Source organism: Muntiacus reevesi, chromosome 11 (assembly GCF_963930625.1).
Source record: "Muntiacus reevesi chromosome 11, mMunRee1.1, whole genome shotgun sequence".
NCBI lineage: Eukaryota > Metazoa > Chordata > Mammalia > Artiodactyla > Cervidae > Muntiacus > Muntiacus reevesi.
Window position 1 is genome coordinate 79646839 of NC_089259.1, and position 22232 is coordinate 79669070.

At 40.0% G+C, this 22232-nt stretch overlaps 1 protein-coding gene, 1 long non-coding RNA gene and 1 pseudogene across 3 annotated transcripts in view; 1 reads left to right on the forward strand and 2 right to left on the reverse strand.

Moving 5' to 3' along the window:
• The window catches only part of NALF1 (NALCN channel auxiliary factor 1), a 583333-nt gene that overhangs the window by 387873 nt on the left and 173228 nt on the right, over positions 1 to 22232 (reverse strand). The window lies entirely within an intron of this gene.
• LOC136144203 (uncharacterized) overlaps positions 1 to 22232 on the reverse strand; it is a 420924-nt gene that overhangs the window by 227972 nt on the left and 170720 nt on the right. The gene's annotated exons all lie outside the window — the stretch shown is intronic.
• On the forward strand, positions 12299 to 12971 carry LOC136144373 (large ribosomal subunit protein uL29m pseudogene; annotated as a pseudogene).

A 22232-nucleotide genomic window follows, 5' to 3' on the forward strand; every position in this document is an offset into this window, starting at 1 on the left:
TTCTTTGCACATCTCTTCTGGGTTTTTACTTCCTGGGTCTTGTGGCAAAATTCAGCTCCGGGTTGGGACTCCCAGGCTTCAGGAGGTATACAGAGAGGCCTCATGCTTTCTCCGCCTCTCGGCGGCTGCCCTGACCCGTCTCTCTGTCTCTTGGCCTGTATCAGCTCCCATAGCGTGAAATGCAGCACGTTTGACTCTCTTTGATGTCTTCCCTTCTCTCTTGGCAGTGGTCCTTCTGGCTTCGGCTGCTTCAGCAGCTGGCTGATCCTCTCACACATATTTTACAAATCTTATCTGATTTTCCTAGTTGTTCTCAGTAGGAGCATTGGTCAACTACAAGCTATTCCTTCAGAACTGGAAGGGTAGTTTTATTTTATAAATGAAAGCATTCACATTCCCTACCTTGTTCTCCTTCACACAAACTCCCTGGGTAACTGCCAGCTACATAGGAAAAAAAAAAAAAAGGAATTGAAAAAAGTGCAGATGCATAAGAACCTTTTCAATTTCTAAAATAATAGCAGGAATATTTGCCTAATGATGCAGTAAAAATATTAATAAAACAGCATGAGATAGAATTATGGCTTTCTCACCATCGAAAAGCTATTCCCTTAAAATAAATAATTTGAAGAGATCTTTACCTCTTCTTCCCTTGCAGTTTCCCTGGTGGCTCAGCTGGTAGAGAATCTGCCTGCAGTGGGAGACACATGGGTTCGATCCCTGGGTTGGGAAGGTCCCCTGGAGAGGGAACGGCAGCCCGCTCCAGTATCCTGCCTGGAGAATCCTGTGGACTGCATAGTCCATGGGGTCGCAAAGGGTCAGACACGACTGAGCCACTTTCACTTTCACTCTCTTACCTCTTCTACTGCTTTTCATCTTGTACTATATTTTCCACAGTTAACGTGCCCAGTGGTTTGTTCATCAGATGACCTAGATTATCTCCCTATACTTAATTACTGAGTAAAATATTTTTCTTTTTATGTGAATTATTTATCTATTAATAAATAATTAATGTGCAGTAATGTGCATTTGATTTCCAATATAAATTAAGATATTCTCTCTCCTCTCTCTCTCCATATATATATAGTTATAACTTTTGCGTTTCCCACATTTAGCTTTATTTAACTATCACATAAGTATAATACAAATCTTTCCACATTAAAGCTATCTTTAACTCCTTGTCAGTAAAATTCATGACGTCCATTCAGTTTGAATCTGAATGGCCTTAGTGGTTAAAAAATAGATAGTGAACTTTTATTCTTCTAAGGCCAATAATAGACATAATTTCTTTAATGATTTGGTAACATTTATCAAAAATATAAATGCACTCAAATGTTGGCCAAGCAATTCCACTTATACAAATGTACTCTGTAGATATATTTGCTTATGTGGACAAAAACATACATGCTGGATAATAATCACTGCAACTTCTTAGTAAACCAAAAGTCTGGAAATATTCTAAAGACCCATCACTAGGGTCTGCTTAAATTACATTAAATTACATTAAATGTATTCAGTGAATCGTTGTGAGTCTTGAGGTAATTTGCTATGTGATAATAAGAATCACTAAAAAATACTGGTAAATGAAAATAAACAAAAGAAAAGCAATGGAAGGACTGGGATGCTCCCTGAAAAGGACACAATAAACTGAAAAAAACCCCACCTGCCACACAGCTGGAGAAATTTACCTTTTAATTATGTGTTCTCATTATTATTTTATATGTCTCATGTGTTCTATGTGTTTAAATTATGTGTTCTCATTAATATTATCTTTTCTTTTGAAACTATATGTTACCTTTTAACCAAAAACATTCTCCTTAATTAAAATAGAATACATGTATCTCTAATTGATTCTTTTGCCCCTACAAGAGCAGAACTGCAAGCTTAACACATCCCCATAAAAATCTTAATAGCTTAATAACATAAGTGAGATGCTATTTAAAACAAACTACTTCTGTTAGAGCAGGAACATGGACTTCAGAGTCAGGAGGCCCCACCAGTGATGACTTATCTGTCCTGAGCAGCTTACTGCTAGCTCTGAGTTAAATTTGCCAAGCGAGAAAAAACACAGAAAAGGACTATATTAAATACAAACAAGGGATACTTAAGTGGGGTGTGTAGCAAGTGTTGCATAATGCCAACAATGGCATTAAATATTCTCTAAATTTTAAGTCATGAAGCTTTATCACACGTTGAAAATGTTATTTAAAAGCTCATCTATCTAGGAATTAATTTTTAAAACAGCTTAGCAAATTAAAAGGCCAACTGTACATTTCCATCCTAAACATGCCCTCAGTTCAGCCAGTTGCTCAGTCGTGTCCGACTCTTTGCGACCCCATGGACTGCAGCATGCCGGGCTTCCCTGTCCATCACCAATTCCCAGAGCTTCTCAAACTCACTTCCATCGAGTGGGTGATGCCATCGAACCACCTCATCCTCTGTCATCCCCTTCTCCTCCTCCCCACCATGAGCCCCATGAACAGTATGAAAAGGCAAAAACAGGCCCTGTGGTCCACCTATTTTTCTCTTCAGCCATAAACAGACAGCAAACAGACCTGGGCAGTCACTGATCTTTTTGCACTCTCCATAGTTATGCCTTCTCCAAATGTATGTTTGGAACCACACAGTATGTAGTATTTTCAAACTGACTTCTTTCACTTCACAGTATGTATTTAATGATCATCTATGTCTTTCTGTGGTTTGATAACACATGTCTGTTTAGAACTAAATAACATTCCAGTGTATGTATACACTGAGGTTTGTTTATCCATTTACCTATTGTTGGACATTTTGGTGGCTCCAAGTCCGGGTAATTATGAAAAAGTGTTATAAACACTCATGTGCAGGTTTTATGTGGATATGTTTTCAACTCATTTGGGTAAATACCAGGGAGAATGATTGCTGGATCATATGGTAAATGCATGTTTAGTTCTGTAAGACTGCCAAACTGTCTTCCAAAGTAGCTGCACCACTTTGCATTTCCACCGTAATGAGTGAGGGTTCCTGTTTCCCACATCCTTGCCAGCATTTGGTGTTAGGGTTTTGAATCACAGACATTCCAGCAGGTATGTATCAGGATCTTGCTTTAATTTGCAATTCCCTAATTGAGCCTCTTTTCCTGTGCTTATTTGCCCTCTGAATATCTTCCTTGCTGGGGAGACTGTTCAGAGATTTTCATCCATTTTAACAGCTGGGCTGTTTGTTTTCTTTGACTTCTTTGTATATTTTGGATATAAGTTCTTTATCTGATGAGTATTTTGTTAATATTTCTCCTAGTCTATGCCATTTTTTATTCTCTTAGTATCACTCTTTTAAAATATTAAAAATGATATCAGCTCTAGTATGAATTAACTGCTACTTTCTTTTTTATCCTACTATGTGTGGGAACTTTCAGTTTTCATTGTTTACACAGATATACAGATTCTCATAATAAGACTACTGTATCTTGAATCAATATATTAAGTTATCAAGAGAAGTAGATATACATCTGTGTTTTTTTATACCAAAAGCCTTCTCAAAGATTACTCTTAGTTCCATGTTACACAATAAAACTTACAAAAATAGGCTTTTTTAATGTATTGATGATACTGTTTTTGTTTTTCCCATTATATTTTAAACATGATTGAATTAAAAATGATTTGATTAGATATTTAAAATGATTAAATCTGATATTTCCTTTGCTAAGCATCTTCATTTAAGTCCTGGGTTAAAGAGTTAGTTGCTTCATATGAATTACTTTTCCTGTGAAGCATATTAACTGTATATATTTACCATTATTTAATCCTGTTTAAGTGCAAACTAAACTTTTAACCTAAGAAGTTGGTCAGTCAAAAAAAAAATCCTAGAGAATTGCTTTAAAAAATTCAAGCTATGTTAAACAGTTAGAAGGAAATATATGTAATGGAGACAGCACAGGAGAGTCAACGTTTTATAAAACAGACTATCTTTCAGGAAACTGTATTCTGTGATGAGCTGGGCCTAGAGTCCACACTGAAAAGACGGTGGTAAGCACAGGATTCAGGCACAGGTCAGGCCTCAGCTCTTAAAGTCAGCCTGTCATTTACAAACATATTACATGCAAACTATTGCTGACATTTGTGACTTACTTTGGCCTATAAACTGTAGAACTTAAAAGCTAAAGAAATACTAATGTAAAGACATCCTTGATAGTGTACTCTAAATTTTAAAGATTAAACTTGCTCTGCTGATCAGTCCAGTCTTAAAATAAATATTTGAAATCTTCCTGGGAGCTCTAGAGTGGGAGGAGTTTGTGCCACTTGGGGGGGCATATCTTCCTCGGTTATCAATAATATACTCTTGATCTATCTGATAAGATGAAGCAGACGCAGATGGCTCCCAAGTTAATAATAGCAAATGCAAAGGAAGGTCACTTTAGTTTTTCCAAGAAGTCAGCAAAGTCTCCCATCCTTAAGGACCAACTGTCTGGCAAAGAGAAATGGCCCGGAGGGGGGCGTGCAGTGAGACCGCCACCTAGCGGTCATCATTTAGTTTCCAACAAAGCAGCTGACTTGGGCGGATGCTGCGTTCAATTAGCGATATATGCTTAGGGAACTAATTAGAAATCCATTACCATATCTGACCTTAAAAACTTAGGAGAGATAAGGAAAACGAGCTGTTGTCCTTATTTTATAAATGGGGGCTGCGTAGCGAGAGAGAAAGGGTCAGGACTTGCCCAGGTCCCACAGGACACGGCCGATGGACACTCAGACATTCAGACCAGGGCTCCTTGCAGCCTTCTTTTTTATTTGCACAGAGCAATAATCCACAAGCAGGGGCAACAGGTCATGTCAGGGGTGCCTGAAGGCATTTCACTATTCCAGCTCTTCAATGCCTGAATGTTGAGTCAGCCAGCTAAGCTCTGTCTTACCTCTTTTGAATGAGACTTTCATCTGTATTTTAATGTCTTGCAGATCTCATTAGCTTCTGTGTGTGTGGGGTGAGGGAAACCCCTGAAATAAACAAAACCTGCACAAGGAAATGCTGAGATTATACCTGAAGTAATAACTGAACATTCGATGGACACAAGTATTAAACAGATTTGAAGAAACTAGCCTGCTCAGTGACAGCACCTTCGTTACCTCTGAAACGGAGCAGACATTTCGGCTTGCTTCTCTCCTTCCAGAGGAAACCCAAGCCCCACCCACACCTTCATCTTCAAGCAGCCCCAACCATCTGTGAAGACAGCTGAAGCACCGGCTTATTACAGGAGCCTCCTAGAGGACTTCCACACGCTGCGTTCTCAACAACACGCACTTGACAATTACTGAATCTCAAGTGTCACGATCTAGTCCAACCTCAACAAGACTCGGGGTAGAATGAGGAAGGGAAGGCAGGGTGAGTCTTTCCACCAGATGTTGAGATGTTCAGCCAGGACTATGGAGAGTGCCTCCTGTGAGTACACCAAAGCTAATTTTAAACTTGGGTGTTTTCCATTTTAATGAATATGAGATCATGAACAAGATGAAGATATAGAATAATTTTTAAAAAATCTTTTTAGATATGGGTATGATTACATCTGGGCTTTCCTGGTGGCTCAAATGGTAAAAAAAAAAAAAAAAAAAACTGCCTGGATGCGGGAGACCTGGGTTAGATCCCTGGGTCAAGAAGACCCCCTGGAGGAGGGTATGGCTACCCACTCCAGGATTCTTGCCTGGAGAATCCCATGGACAGAGGGGTCTGGCGGGCTACAGTCCAAGGGGTCTGTAACCGACACTTTTCACTATAATTAACTCTATAAATAGCTTTCTTATGCTTTGTTGAAAAACACTTTTTGAGTTATGATGCAGAATACGGTATTACTTTTTATCTACTTCTCCTTCAGTTTGGGAGATTTACTAGTGAAAACAAGTTCTTGCTTGAGTTCAAACTACTTTGCAACCTAATGTCACCTAGCAATGAAAAATACCAAATAAATAAGAATCAAAATGTCAAATATGAACAAACCTGGCCATTATTTTCCTATCGTTAAATTAACGCATTTGGGAGTTTTAAGCTCTCCTCAGAAAGCATACATGTGGGCAGGGAACAAAACATTTACAAAGACAATTTTTTCTTTTTATCATTTTTTAAGTGTTGGAATTTTGAGACTAATTCCCTTGAAACATTCCAGGAGTATTATTTTATTTCAATTTTTCTTTTTCTTTTTTAAGAGCTCATGCATCTAGTGACTACTTTTTCATTAAAATTGATTTTTCATTTAGTTTTTATACATTTTTTAAAGGTTACACTCCATGTACAGTCATTACAAAATATTGACTATATTATCTGTGCTGTACATCTTTTTTTCCCCCTTTTAAAATTTTTTAATTGGAGGATAATTGCTTTGCAGTACTATGCTAGTTTCTGCCTCAATTTTTTGTCCTGTTCTATCTTGATAAATTTATCATCCTTACATTGCTAATAAAGGACTTTATCCCTGGGTTCACCTTGTTGATGATTTCCTCTTCACAACGTGGAAAACACCAACGACTGGAAGCGGTGTTGGGTGCCTCGGATCACTGCATCCTGAATTTATCTGCAGGCTGCTCTATGTCCATTGGGTTCACTTGTTTGTGTGTGTGTTGTTTGTTTTTTTTTCCCTTCCCTTCATGGGTTCTGCCAACTATGTTTCAAGGGAGACAAATGAGGTTGCAGGAAACTTTATTCTCTAAGGATTCTGGATTAGAAATAACTGCAACCTCCCACCCACCAGTGGAGTGGAAATCAAATTCCAATACAAAAGCACTTCTTGGTGATGAAATCGTTCCTGAAACAATGGCAGAAAAAAAATGATAAACTTTTCTTGGACTGCTTCTAGCAGCATTTCTAGCCTTGAGAATAAAGTTAAGCTATACTTTGGGCTTCCAGGAGATTATTCATAGAATCACTATATGCAATTCTTTTCGTTGCTATAGAAACTCAAAAAATAAGTGATTGGAATGGGTATGCTTAAACAAATCCTAAGAAATCCATGTTCCCATCTGAGTCTTAGATATCATTGCTACAGTTGAAAGAATTAAATGAAAGAAAAAAAATTCAACTAAGACAATCTCATAGTGGGAAAAGGAACATGAAAATGTAGCAGTCAAGCTTGGTAACCCTCTAACTTTATTCTAGAAAATCCAACAAAAATTACCCAGTGATTTAAAGTGGCTCAGAGGATAAAGCGTCTGCCTACAATGCGGGAGACCCGGGTTCGATCCCTGGGTTGGGAAGATCCCCTGGAGAAGGAAATGACAACCCACTCCAGTATTCTTGCCTGGAGAATCCCTGGACAGAGGAGCCTGGCGGTCTACAGTCCACGGGGACGCAAAGAGTTGGACACGAGTGAGTGACTTCACTTTCTTTCTTTCTTTTAAAAGAAAAAAACAGCCCTAAGTCCTGCTAGGAAATTCCTAAAACTCAGTTTCTTGAATCCCTCCATTACATTTTTTTATTCATACTTAGGTTTTTTAATTTCTAAACTGGAGTATAATTGCTCTACAGTGCTCTGTTAGTGTCTGCGGGACAACGCAGCGAACCGGCTAACTGCACGTATGCACTCCTCCCCTGGGGCCTCCCTGCCACCTCCACCCCGCCCAGGCCTCCAGTCATCACGGAGCACCTTACTGAACTGCTATCTAGGAGGTCCCCACTAGGTATTTATTTTACACACGGTATTGTAGGTTCTTGTACTGTATTTGTCTATATTGTTAAAGATGATCTTGTGTAATTCCTAGAAGCAAATGCACTGGATGAAATTCAATATCTTTAAAACAAAGACCTTTCCATGAAAAAGAGTGATGTCAGAAAATTTCATTAATTCTTAATAATAATAAAAGGCTCTCTGAAAATAGATTGATATAAAACAGTTTAAACCTACTTGAGTTGTAAATATAGCCTTCACTGACCTTAATTTCATCATCACCATCTCATTATCTAAGACTTTTCAGCCAATCTGATAGTTTTCAATCCCATGAGTTATAAAAAATTTCAATCCATGAGAAAAAAAAAAGAACAATTTACCTTTTTTTTTTAATTTGTGAGTTTTATTTTGTGATTTTTTTTTTCCCCTGAAACTAATGTAAGACATTATAAAATGTATCTATGCCTCTAACTGTACTGGGTAAGTAAAATAAGAAAAAAATCAGTACTCTTCTGATATATAATTTTAGTATAATTTATACTGTTATAATCTGGTATAAATATTACATTTATTTGGTATAATTTCTGGTATAATAAATTCTGTATAGTTTTGGTAAACTTTGGCTTCCTAATTTTTAGTTGCCATCTCTCTGAAAACCAGACTGCTGAAAGAAATAAGTATTTTTTTAATGTATAGAATGGAAAAGAAAATGGCAACCCACTCCAGTATTCTTGCCTGGAGAATCCCATGGACAGAAGAGCCTGGCGGGCTATAGTCCATGGGTCATAAACAGCTGGACACGACTGAGCAACCAACACTAATGTATACAAAACTGCATATATTCCAAAGCTCTCTTGGCAAAGACCAGGTGTTCATTTATTCTGCTGTTACTGTCTACCTGTGTGGGAGTCTGAAATGCAGTAAGGATCACAGTAGAGAGAGAAAGGTACAGGAATGAGAAATAAATGGAATACTCATCTCTGTAAGTACTTCAACCAGAAGATGCGATGGTCAAATTACCGCAAAACAATATAAAAACTCAAACATTATCAAAAGGCATGCTGACAAAGGGAATAAGATAGATGTAACATAATGGAAATAAGAACAAAAAAGATTGGTGAAAATCAAATAGCTTTTAAATTATCATTGGTCAAGGCTAATTCTGTTACTGTTAAAATGAAAAATATGGTTATAACTATGATTCAAACATAATTTTCAGAAATTATAGCACTAAATCAAATATATAAGTACTTAATAATGTCAAGGTAAAAAAGCCCTAAAACACTAAGTATAATATATTTTCATTTCACTTACTAAATTCTCCCATCAGAATGTCTTAATGTCACTCATTGATTTTTGGAATATAGTAATTAGAAAAATACAGATAACTCTGCTTGAGTCTTTTAAATAAAAAAAAGTTTGCTTAGATATAGAGTACAATTTGAATATCTACCCAGAGGACTGATGTTGTTCCAAAATAGCATTTCATTTGCACAGTATTGCTTAGATTACACCAGTTAAATTCATTTAAATTGCAAAATTATTGCATATATATATAGCCACCCTATAGCTTTCTATTTTCATTTCCACTTTTACCACAAACATGAAAAGGATGTTAGTGGCAATGTAATATTTGGAGACACATTGATCTTGGAGTTAGCAAATACATGTTAAAAGGAATAAGTATTGGTATATATAAGCAATAATATTGATGAATTTATGATTATAGTTTGTTCTATATAATATGTACTCTGCTACAAAATAAGGACTAAAATTTAATAGGTGTCAGTAGGGAAGATAGGGTAAGCCCACCTACCAGCGCTTCTGCAGGTCATGTCTAATGGGCTTCCTGTGCCTTGACCCGGACTCTGGGCATGTGCATTTCAGCGTGTGCAAAGGGAATAAGCACCACGGCTGGCGGCCGCCAGGAGCAGCACAGAGAGAGATGAGCGGGCCCTTCAGACAAGGAGGAGGTACTTTGGGACCCAAATGAAGGAGGAAAACTCCTACGTAACAAAGGGAGGCGGGAGGAGTTTGTTAACAAGGACTCCAAAACCTCTTCCTTCATTTGCAAAAGCAAATGAAGTATTATTACCCGTTCTGAGCTTGGAGTTAAAAATGAAACTAAACATATGACGTTAGTCTGGAAGCTAGAGAGCGTCTCTCTCTCTGCAGAGGCTTGGTAGAACGTGCACCGAACAAGCACGGTACTGGGAGGTGATGCAGGGCTTTTCTTAGACAGATTCACACTCCAGACACCCAGACTCAGGGCTGATTTATTTCTCCGCATTTGGCAAAGCCCTGTGAGACAGATCTCTCCCTGGGTGTCACTAGAGGCTGTGTCTACATGCCGGCTACATACACAAGTGAAAGGGTGAACAGCCTCTCCGATTGTATGGCACCGACTTTCATATATTTGGTGAAATATTTTTGAGCTCTACATACTAGAAACACAACTAACATTTATTAAATCTTTTCATGACTTTTCTGTAACCTGAGCTTTCTCTGCACAAAACAGCAGCTCTTTAGACGGTTCCTTTCATTGATTGCCCGCTGGGCATCACGCTGACAAAGCAAAGTAACCAAACCATTTCAGTATGCTGTTCCCCCACCAAATTCCCAGTTTTGTAGAAACGGCATGGTTTATTTATAGAAGTAGTAGAAATTGAATAGAGTGCTTTTTCTAGTTCTATGAATCACGAGCTGTTCAAAAGGAAGTACATGTCTTGGCCATCACCGGGTCCACCCCAGCTTCGAGCAGGGTGCCTCGCATGTGACTGTGATAGGATAACTACTTAGAAATTCAGATATTGTTTACAGATTAGATAGGTGGGAAACTTAACCTTGGAGAGGGTCACCAAAGTGATCCTACAGATAAAGGGAGCAAAAGTAATTCATGAAAGTGTGGGTAACTGAAAATCAAGTGGCATCCTGCTTTGACCTGCAGAATTTTATTCTTTATTCTAGACTTGGAGCCCTTCAACCTCATGGATGCTTTGTTACCCTTGCCTACATTTATCATTTCTTACTAGTATTAAGACAACCCTCCGGCCACAAATCATTCCTTAGTTCTGGTTTCTCTCCCTTAATACCACTCTCAAGATATTTCTGTAACAAAATGTAATTGGCATTCCCACCTCAAGCTGTCTGTTTGACAGGTCCATATCACTCCATCGTGAGATACGTAAAACCCGACTGTATCTCCAGCTCATCTTGCCCACGTGCTCTGGGTCTGTGTAAACTGAACTGTCTGAAGTTACTCACATGCACTGTTATTCTTCCGGTTCTATGAATCCTTCCATGTCAATCGTTTCATCCTATCTGGAATACCCTCCTCAACTAGCCTCACTCCCCTCATACATGCACACACAGAACTTTCCTCGTAATTAACTCCTACTGATCACCTAAGAATCCAGTGAAATGTCACTTCCCCCTGGGAAGCCGACCACACCTCCCAGGGTGAATCAAGAGAGGAAGAGTCTCTTGATTTTCTGTGCTGCACACCATCGCATTTATACTTCTAGCCTGTCATTTGCATGTACCTGTTGTATTTACCTTTTCCCCACTGGATGGCAGGTGACTTATCAATAGAGAGCATCTTTTATCTTTGTGTCTTTGGTACCCGATGGAGTGTCTTCCGCATGGTTGGCATTAAAAGAAAAAACTCAAATGGATGAATATTGAAAAATACCATCTCTACTCCTCAAACTATCAATATTTAACTTATTCCAAGAAACCCTCTCCCCTCTTCTCTCCTGTAGCAGTTAGTTGGCATCTTATTGGAGACATTGGGAAGTAGCCCTAATTATTTTTTCAGGAGGGGAAATAGGAGCACCTTTCAAACAAAACTGGTCCAGTACAGTGAGCTTCTAAATTCTATGAACTTTGAAGAAAAGTCTGCACTCATCATCAGAAGACAGGTATTGAGCACCTTTGTCTGATTTCTAAGAGTTCTCATCTGCCTCCGGTCCCATTTACACCTTCCTCCCTCCAAATCTCACCAGCATGTAGTAAAATTACTTCCATTGTTGGCAATGGAGGCTCGCAAGGGTATTTACCCGACTCCGTGAGACACTTTCCACTTAACCTGTGACGCACATTTTTTGCTACTTTGGGAAAGTAGTTTTCTATGTGTTTTTACTTTTGCATCACCTACTCAAGACATATTTAAGCAAGTAGGGTGAACCACGTGATACCCCTGAAACCACCCGCAGGCACATCCTTCACAAGGGAACAGGTGAACCAGGGTGACAGATAGCTAAATGGGAAAGTCAGTCGTGTCTGACTCTTCGCAGCCCCATGGACTACACAGTCCATGGAATTCTCCAAGCCAGAATACTGCAGTGGGTAGCCTTTCTCTTCTGCAGGGGATCTTCCCAACGCAGGGATTGAACCCAGGTCTCCCGCATTGCGGGCGGATTCTTTACCAGCTGAGCCACAAGGGAAGCCCAAGAACACTGGGGTGGGTAGCCTATTCCTCCTCCAGCAGGTCTTCCCGACCCAGGGATCGAACCCAAGTCTCCTGAGTTGCAGGCGGATTCTTTACCAACTGAGCTACCAGGGAAGCCCATGATGGAGAAGCTTCCTAACAGATAAAAGCAGTAGGTGTACAACATCTTAAACAAGACAAGAGGGAAATGCGGTTTGCTTGCTGATACGAAAAATGGCTTCTGCTAGCACAGGTTGCCGGTTTTCTCTTAGTCTGTTGACCAAGAATACACCGAATGTCACATCTTTTCACCAGTGTACATTACTTCATACCACACTGTCTAGGAGAGGACTGGAAGAACTTTTTGCTGACCCAAAGAACTAGGGGGAAGAAAAGGTGAAATCTGGAGCTTCATGGACCTGTCAGCAATTAAGGAACAAAAGTAATGAAGATTTACATAAACTTTGGTATGCCCTCCTGAAAGAAAGAAACATGCTCCTAACTCTAGAACAGGAAGCTAAGCAGCAAGGCTGCCAATGCCAAGCCCAGAGCACTTAGAAAAGGTACTAGATTTCATGGATGCATTAGATAAAGTTGCTCAGGAAAGGGAAGATGCACTCAGACTTCTTCAGACTGTTCAAGAGAAGCCTAGACCCGGTGCTTGGAGAAGAGACATCTTTGGAAGAATCATCTGGCACAAGTTCAAGCAGTGGCCGATACCATGGTACCTAAATAAAAGATATAATAGAAAACGATTTTTTGCAATGCCCCACGTGGAACGTTTTGTCAGATGGAGAATTGAGAAACAAGCCTGCATCAAAGCAAGGAAGATAAGTTTAGCACAAAAGAAAGAAAAGTTTCTTCAGAAAAAGTTTCCACATCTTTCTGAAGCCCAGAAGTTAAGTGCTCCCTAAGATATCTTAACCATAATTTACTATTTTGTTTTTCTTGGATTACAGTCCACATACAAAAGTAAATACTAAGTGGTTTATAAATAACTTTTTTTTTTAGTCAAAGGACTGTCGACTGTTTTAAGACTTGTTATGGCATGCTAACTTTGGAAGTGGTCAAAATCAATATAAAGTTCAGATTAAATTTCCATTTTATAAAAAAAAAACAAGACATGCTGCACAACCCAAGAATTAATTCAATTAATGAATTCAATTAATTAATTAATTGAATTAATGAATATTCTGTAAAAACTGAATTTCTTCCCATCTTACAGTTTGATATAATACCCTGTCATCCATCAATACTGGGAAAATCATGGGTTTCCCAATACACATGGAGGTAATTATGGCAGCTAATAAAAAATGTCAAGGAATAAACATATTCTATAACACTAATTTTATACATATCTTAAGCCTGATACTTAAATCTGTTACAGCTTTATCCAGAAAGGGGAAAAAAATACAATGAAGTAAAGGTAAACAGAAAATCTATTTAGATTATTAAATTTTCTCAGTTCTTCCACCTACACTATAATTTTCTAATTTTGTGGGTTATTTCTATAGCTACAATCTTTCAAAAAATTGTATGAAGAAATTATTAACATTTATTTCTTCCCAAGGAAAGCTAAATTCAGAAATTCAAATTCGGTAAACATAAAAAATAAAAGGGATGGTGTGGGTTTACAGAACTAAAGCGTCCATCATCCCATGAAAACAGAACCCTTTCTCTCGGTATTTCTGGACGTGGCAGCCTTCCAGCTTGGGCTCCTCTTCTCCCCACTTGCGCAGCCACTGCCTCCCTTTGCTGGGTGTCCCAGGGCCTGGCCATTATATCCCGGCCAGGGCTGGGGATGGATGAGCTGGAGGTAACCTCAGTCACAGGTTACTCCAAGAAACAACCATGCGTTTTCCTGGGCACCGGATCCAACCAGCTATTAGTGAAACTTACTTCCGGCATACGTCTCTGTGACAGACGACAACAACCAGTGATGTCTGTCATCTCCCAAACTCCCACCTTTCATTTAGTAGACTTTTAACATTACTGAGGGCATTAACAGTGTTTCCTTATAGAGGAAAAATTAACTCTGATAGCAACCATATGAAAAAAAAGCAGCATAGGAAATACATGGGAATAATCTTTCTTGAAAATTGGCTTTGCCCATAATATGATTTTCTACAAATGTGTTTCATGCACTTATCCAACACCATGTCTATTAAAAATGATTTAAAGATAGAATTAATGTCTCTTTACTCTCCTTTTCATTTTATGATTTTACAGGTTCTAAAAATTTAAATTAACAAAGTAACAGTAAATTGTTACATAAGATGTTATAAGATTCTATATTAAAAAAATAAGAAAAGGGAATCTATATTTCTGAACATATTCTAATTAAGTGATAGTAAATACTACTATTAGTTGTAAAAAGGATACTCTCATTTTTCAGGGGCTCTAAGACCAAGTCATAAAAAAGATTTAGTTCAGCTAAATTAAAATTATTTTTTTTAAAAATAAGTATATTCTAAAGATTTTGAAGCTTAAAGTGATCTTAGTCATTTAAAATATATTCATAATCCTAATTTAAGTGTTAATTTTTTGATATTTGTATATCACTCACCCCAACATGTCTAACTATGTAAGGGTAAATGAATTCATTCATCTAAATTAACAAAATATATATATCCCTCTCCCACTTACTTTGAAACTATATATTCAACTTGAATCATTCCATTTCACAGAAAAAAAAAATTATGCTGGTGCTATGTAAGTATCATCTCATAGTCTCAAAGTAATAAGCCTTTACACTAAAATGTACTGTGTTATTTCATACTTGAAAAATAATATTCAACTGTGTTTGGAGGTGATAAATTCAAGTGATTCTTTTCATAACTTTGCACATAAAATTCATTCATCAGATCCTCAGGGAACACATTTTCTTTTCTATGTCCAAAGGTAATAGCCCTGAATAGAAAACTGATGAAGTAAAATTGTTTTATCCTACAGGCAAAAAAAAAAAGAAAAAAACCTTCATGAGGTATGTGGTGAATACCAAGGCTGTGGGGAAAAACACACAGGTAAGCTATTTTCAGCAATTGAGAACCCAGTTCTTCTTATTATTAATAATAATTGAAACATAGTTGACTTCATAATATTATGTTAATTTCAGGTGTACATTTAAATACATTATGAAATGACCCCAATAAATCCAGTAACCGTCCATACCTTATACAAAGCTATGACCGTGGTATTGACTCTGTTCTCAATGGTGTATTATTACCTCCGTGTGACTTATTTATTTCATAACTGGAGGTTAGTACCTCTGAATCCCCCTCATCTATTCTAACCATCGATTTTGTCCCCTCCAGCATCCACGAGTTTGGAGAGCCCAGTTAATTTTTGATAAACTTCACAGCAGAACACTCTCAATCCCTGACCATCAAGATAATAGTCCTTTTTCTTTTTAATGTAAAACTTAATGCCTCAGGCCACAGTTTACCTACAGTGATACATGCTAAATTCTTTGTATTGCTACCTCGAGAAACACGTTATAATTTGTTCCAGACATTTTAGACAACACAATATTTCATCGCAGAACATTTGAAAAATATTTAACATTCTGGAAGACGTTCCCATCAGCCGTTTGCCTTCATCTTTCTACAGAAACGACTCCGGGAGAGGCATCAGTCCCTCCTCGTCGACGCCGATGATGCGCTCTCGGGCATCTCAGGGGCGCCGGGCTGACCCCAGCAGCCCTGGGCTCCTGCCCACACACCGCCCGCCGTGCCCCCACTCCCAGCCCCTCAGGGTTGCAGCCGACCTGGGACTGGTCCTCTTCTCGGCCTACGCTCGCGCCTTCCGGGGCCCATCGGGGGCCCCGGCGTCCGTGTCCCCCGGGTGCTGACGGCCCCACGCGTCCGTCTCCACCTGCTCAACCCTCGCCTAAAGCCAGGGGCGCGGCTGCCTGCTTCCCGCCCCGGAGACGTCTGAGCAAAGCCCCCGGAGGCGTGCAGGCCGCCGAGTCTCTGCTGTGGACGCGGGGGCCTCGGGTCCTCCTCGCGCCCCCCGTCACCCCACCTGCCCGCACATCTGCGCTGCCGGTCCTCGCCCAAGCCCCGTCCACGTCTTTCTGGGATCAACACTGCAGGCTCCCCGCTGATGCCCGCTTGCATTCTCCTCCACCCAGCCACAGATTCACCTCCGATCAGGTCCCAGGTCCCAACAGCACCCTCTGCGGCTTCCCCTTTCTCACTAGATTCGGAGCTTCTCCACACCTCCCCGTCTATGAACTTCTTTCCTTTCACCCTTTCCTGAACCCTCCTTCCTTCTCTATTCATCTTTAACTCATGGCTGACTTTCTTTACTTTTGCCACAGATATAAACACAAGAACAGACACCACTGAAGGCATCAGTTGAAGCTGTCATTTTCTGCACTTTTTTCTTTTGACCCAGTGATGCATTCATTCTTTGTTTACTGATCTTGGCGCCGGCATGCGTATTTTTTCTGCAAGCGCTGCTGCAGTCTCCCAAGGATGCCCTGGACTTGAGGTTTACCTGCACAGGGGGTTTAACCCCCTTCTTCATACCTACACTTCCTTCTAACAGCTGGCCACACAAACAGCTCGGGACAAAGGGGAGCAACGGTGGGCGAGGGAAACAGAAGGTGAAAGACATGCCAGGGCTTCCAGTGGGCAACAGGGCGCTTAGAACCTGACACATCACAGCTGCTGCAATGAGACAGAAAACAGCTCTGAATTCCCTGTAACGGGGAAGTTTGACTAGTTAACAATTCTGATTATTGGTTTCCCTCTCTGTGTGTGTGCATGCTAAGGCGCTCAGTCGTGTCTGACTCTTTGCGACCCCATGGACTGTAGCCCACCAGGCACCTCTGTCCATGGGGTTCTCCAGGCAAGAACACTGGAGTGGGTTGCCATGCCCTCCTCCAGGCCATCTTCCCAACCCAGGGATCAAACCTGTGTCTCTTACATCTCCTGTACTGGCAGATGGATTCTTTACACTAGTCCCACCTGAGAAGACTACCCTCCCCCATCTCTATTCTCAGCACTAACTTTCTGCACAAAACGTGAAAGGAGAGATATCCTAACAAGCAACCAAAAAGAGTTACCACTGTGTTTACTCCAAGACTATGAGGATAGCTCTAAGGTAGACATACATTCCTAGTATCATGACAGCTTTTCTCTTGAGCAAGAATTGTTTTCACAATATAAACACTGTAAATATTGGAACTGATAGGTTTCCATCTCAGCTTTATCTGCAATAAAGCTTATAGACAAGCTTGTGGATCATCTCTAACAAGTATAAAGCCATCTGTGGCATGCTAATTCTTCAGAAAACATATTTTCCCTTCTCTGACTCAACTCTTAAGTTCTTAGCATAACCTAGAGTTAAATACCTTAGTGTTACCGGTGGCAATATTTTGTTCTCTTACATTATCTTTCACATTTATTTGTATTTTGTCTCATCTTGTCATGTTGTTTATGTTTTTTCAATGGCTTTTAAAGTTTCTGAAAATATTGAGGATAATAAAGAAAAACAATAAACAACCAGAGAAAAAGAGAAACTATTATACCATTTTAAATAGACAAGCAAATCTCCTTAAGATTTTTTACAGATTTCAGTACTAAAGTCTTGATCTTAATTCTTCCTTCACTTATATTAACTGCTCAATAAATGCAGTTTCAGCTAAGAAACTGGTATCCAACAAGTTAATTGCATTCAACTTCAACATTTAGTTACCATAAATATATTTTCATTTGAGTCATATATATTTATATAAAAACACCCTGCACACTCACACACACACACACAATTAAACACTGATAAGCCCTGAAATTATCAGGATCATTTAATTCACAAAATCATGCTATAGGAACCTATCATCCCCCACTTTCCCCAAAAGATGTTTCATTTCAAATTACTGAAAGATCTTCTTCCCTCCAATTTTAATTGTGAGGCAAGGGGAATCAGTTCAGTCATTCAGTCGTGTCTGAGTCTTTGCGACCCCATGGACTGCAGTACGCCAGGCTTCCCTGTCCATCACCAACTCCCGGAGCTTGCTCAAACTCATGTCCATCGAGTCGGTGATGCCATCCAACCATCTCATCCTAGACCCCATATCAATGACTGGTTATTTTAAATGAGAAAAAAAAAAAAAAAAAAGATTTGTCTTGTGTTTCATTATTTATGTTGTCTAACAATTGGGGCCTCAGTTTCTTCATTAATTATATAAGAACTTAAACTAGAAGATTCCTAAGATTGTCAAAGTCAACGTGAAGGTAGAGAAGTAGCATAAAATGAAAGATCAGCACGTTCTTTTCAACATGACATACATTTTCAAGAAAAATTTAATGCTCAAAGTCAATTTTTTAAAAGCCAAAAGTCTTTAAAGTTTCATTTTAGAGGAAAGCCAAGTGTCTATTTAGCAGAAACAAATTTAAACTGTGTGACTTCTATGGCTGTCAGAAATAAGATCTTTAGGGAAAATGTAGGGTACTGTATGGAGAAGGCAATGGCACCCCACTCCAGTACTCTGCCTAGAGAATCCCATGGATGGAGGAGCCTGGTGGGCTGCCGTCTATGGGGTCGCACAGAGTCGGACACGACTGAAGCGACCTGGCAGGGTATTATAATTATTTGATGGCAAAATTATTTGATACCTAACCAAACACTATAAAATCATGACAGGATATGAATTTGTGAAATCTCTCTATATAATGGAAAATATTTCTTATTTTTTGTGAGGGCAGTGAGAACCTACTTCTTTTATTGTGTATGTATCTTTATATCATATGTCCAATTTAATTGACATCTTCAAAATTACAAAAAATAGAGGGCCATATGGAAATTTGCATCAAGGATTATTTTTTAAGTAGAAATGGTGAATCATTTAACTGAAAATGTACACTGATAGCTCAAATAGTTTCCAATTTATTTTGAAATTGTCCTTTCAAAAGTTACTGGAGGAAAGCACCGTGCACCCTGCAGAACCTTCGATCAAACCGTTCAGGGTGCTCGCGTCTCAGCACTAAGTCCTCTCTGAGATGGGGAAGCCCCTGCATCTCCCCTCCCCTGCACACCCCCACTCAGGCAGCCTTGCTGCTGTCAGCTGGGAGGGAGAGGAGGGTGCAGAGAAGTTTGTGCTCTGAGTTGGGGCCCCGACTTCCCTAGGGACCCTCTTGGCTCCTTGGTCTATACATCTTATACCTAGATAACGAAAACTACCTTTGGTCGTTGGTTTCCATTTGCAAAGCTACATTTTGAAATGGAAACAAACCTTCAGGAGCAGTGGTTCCAACTGGAAGAAGGCCCCGCATCAACCACAGCAATCTTGCCTCTCTTCCCCACTCTAGGACTCAGACATGCTCATACTCCAGGATTCTGGGGCTCCTAGAATCAGGAGCAGCTCTGCCCTGTGCAGTCTGGGATGTGCCTGTTGAGAGTCCAAGCCTCTCTCTCTGCCCTCTGAGACTCTGAGCCTGAGACACTGTTGTCCATCTAACAGCTTGTCATTTTTTAGCCATAGTTCATCATCTACCTCAGAGAGATAGTATGAAATTTAATGAGATTGGGTCCAGAGCATACTATGAGCTCCTTGAAAGATACGACAGTGCAGTAAATATTGGAATCATCACCTGAGTTTTCACTTTCAGGTAACAGTTTTTTGGGTCCCCCCCCCCAAAAAAAGCTCTAAAAGCTTCATAATCAGAAGTCACTAAATGCTTGCTTTTATATTTTCCTTTCTGTATTTATGCACTAAAGTATTATGGGGCATTGGTGCTAAGTCTGTATTTTTCTTATGTTCATAGCTATACACTCATCTATGCAGTCAATAAACATTTTGTAAGGCCCCATTATATGTTAGCATTCCCCAAGATTGAGATCCAGAAGAAAGGAAGAGGAAAGATCTTTAGGTTGTGAAATCATTCAGACAATGATGCTGCAGATCTGCAGGGATGAAAGCTTGATGCCACTTAAAAGATGTTTGGAATTAATTTGCTCTCACCCTGTGATTTTCAATGATTCGCGGAAAATGCAAAAGAGTTACTTTTTAATCCCATGAACTTCACCAGATGTTTGTGCCCAGAGATAAGTTTATCCTTCCAGTTTGGAGTCACTTATTAAAATTGCTCATAAAGTTTCATTAACCTGAGACCACCTGAAGATGATTAGCTGGTTTGCATAAAGGTGGATCCATTATGTAAAGGATGGGCTGAGACAGACATCAACAAGGTGAACTGAAATAAAATCCTGAAATGCACGTGAAGAAAGCACAGTCTAAGTGAGTAGTAAAATAGGCGCATTCCTAAAAATAGTCTCATACAAGTACACGTACACACATGTGCATACATGCACACACATGTGCTCACACATGCTCACAAGAACACAGGAAGGCTCAGAGCGTCTCCTTTATCCCATCACTGCTAAGATACTGAAAGTGAACATGAGGAATGGACTTAGGTGAGGTCTCCAGAAAGAGGCTCAGCCTCTGAATTTGTTTTCTCATGTAAACTGGAGCAATCACAGCTTTCTGCTAGGGCTGCTGAATACAGTAAATGAGAGAGTGCACATCAGCGGCTGGCCTTGCGCCTGGCTACACTAGTCCCACTAGTTACAGTCCAGTTACAGGACTAGTTACAGCCCATGCTGTGTTGTTGCTGTGGGTATTAAGGGGAAAAAAAAAGACTATCTTTACTATTTCACTAGCTGCTAAGACCATGCTCTCTTTACATGCATTTCAGAATTTCATTTAAATTTACCTTTGGATGACTGTCTCAGCCCATCCTTCTACACAAGAAATTCACTTTTATGCAAACCAGCTAATTATCTTCAGATGGTCTTAGATTCACTAGGAACACCCCCTAAAAATTAACCAATGATCAACAACTTCATGAAAAATGGGCACGGATTCTTCAGTAATCAAAGAACAGCGGTTAGTATGATGCCATATTTCCTGTCTGGGAGAGAGTCACAGGCTTGGAATATTAGTAGAGATCACTACTGTGATGGAAAATGGTTTGTGTGGTTTTTAAAATGGTTCTCTGCGATTTTATTTTTCAAAAATGTGGAAGACTTTTTTTTATTTTTTTCTTTATTTTTTATTAGTTGGAGGCTAATTACTTTACAATATTGTGGTGGCTTTAGACTTCTTAATAATGAATAAAGTACCCTACTTCTATTGTAGGGTAAAACTGCCTTGAGAAGATTGACCGCCCCCGGCCCCACCGCGTTTTGTAAGATGTGAAATCCAGCCAAGCCCGTGAGGCCTGGCACAGTAGGCATCCGGACAAGGACAACATCAGCTGTCCCCCCTGGAATCTTCAGGGCCCCAGTCTGCAGTGGCCAGGCCTCACCCACCAGTGAACACTCGGCCCTGCTAACCAGCTGTGCGTCATCATTAAACACGTCCTCTGGTCACTACTGTGTCTGCAGGGTGTCATGAGGCTTTCCCAAATAACTTGCTAGAACAGAGGATGGTTTATGATGCAGTGACTATACTTTCAGCCTAATCTTACCTTTTACACACGCACCCAGCCCCTTTACCTTTTAGGAAACGAGCCGGCCCGCATTATCCCAGAAGGTGGTCTCGGGGTTTCCCCACAGCGTCAGGCGTAGGGAGGGTGTGGCGCCAAGGGGATGTTCAGGGCAGACTCAGAGACTGAGGTCACGGCACCTGCAGCTCTCAGGATGAGTGGCCCCCGGACAGGAGGCAACACCCGTCACCACTGCATTCTCACTCCCAGGGCCAGCCTGGAGCTGAGTTCTCATGTGGTCTCTGGGCACTGCCTGCTCCCTGATTCTGGTGGGACCGAGGGGAAGACTGGAAAACAGAGAACAGAAACCAGACACTTGAACAGAGTCCTTGTCTCAATTCTCCTCTGTTGCCCTGACCTGCTCTGCAATCTGAAAGTGACCTGTCAACAGAAGAGGGCGCGTCCTTGGCTTTCCCCGATTCTGCATGAGAGACGCTGCTCTCGGCAGTCACGTGAGCTGGCTCTCAGGATGCAAACACCCCAGCCACGGTTTGCACTTCATCCTTGAGGACTTCTTACTGTTTCCTTTGTGTTTTCATAACTAGAAGCTTCTGTTCACGCTGTTCTCTCTGAACTTTATGCTCTCCTTTCCAGTTTATTTCTGTTGAAAAAATCAGAATTTATTCCTGACTCATTGCTTTGAGTTTTTTGTTTTGTTTTCAAATAGCATTTATTTGGGGTTCGC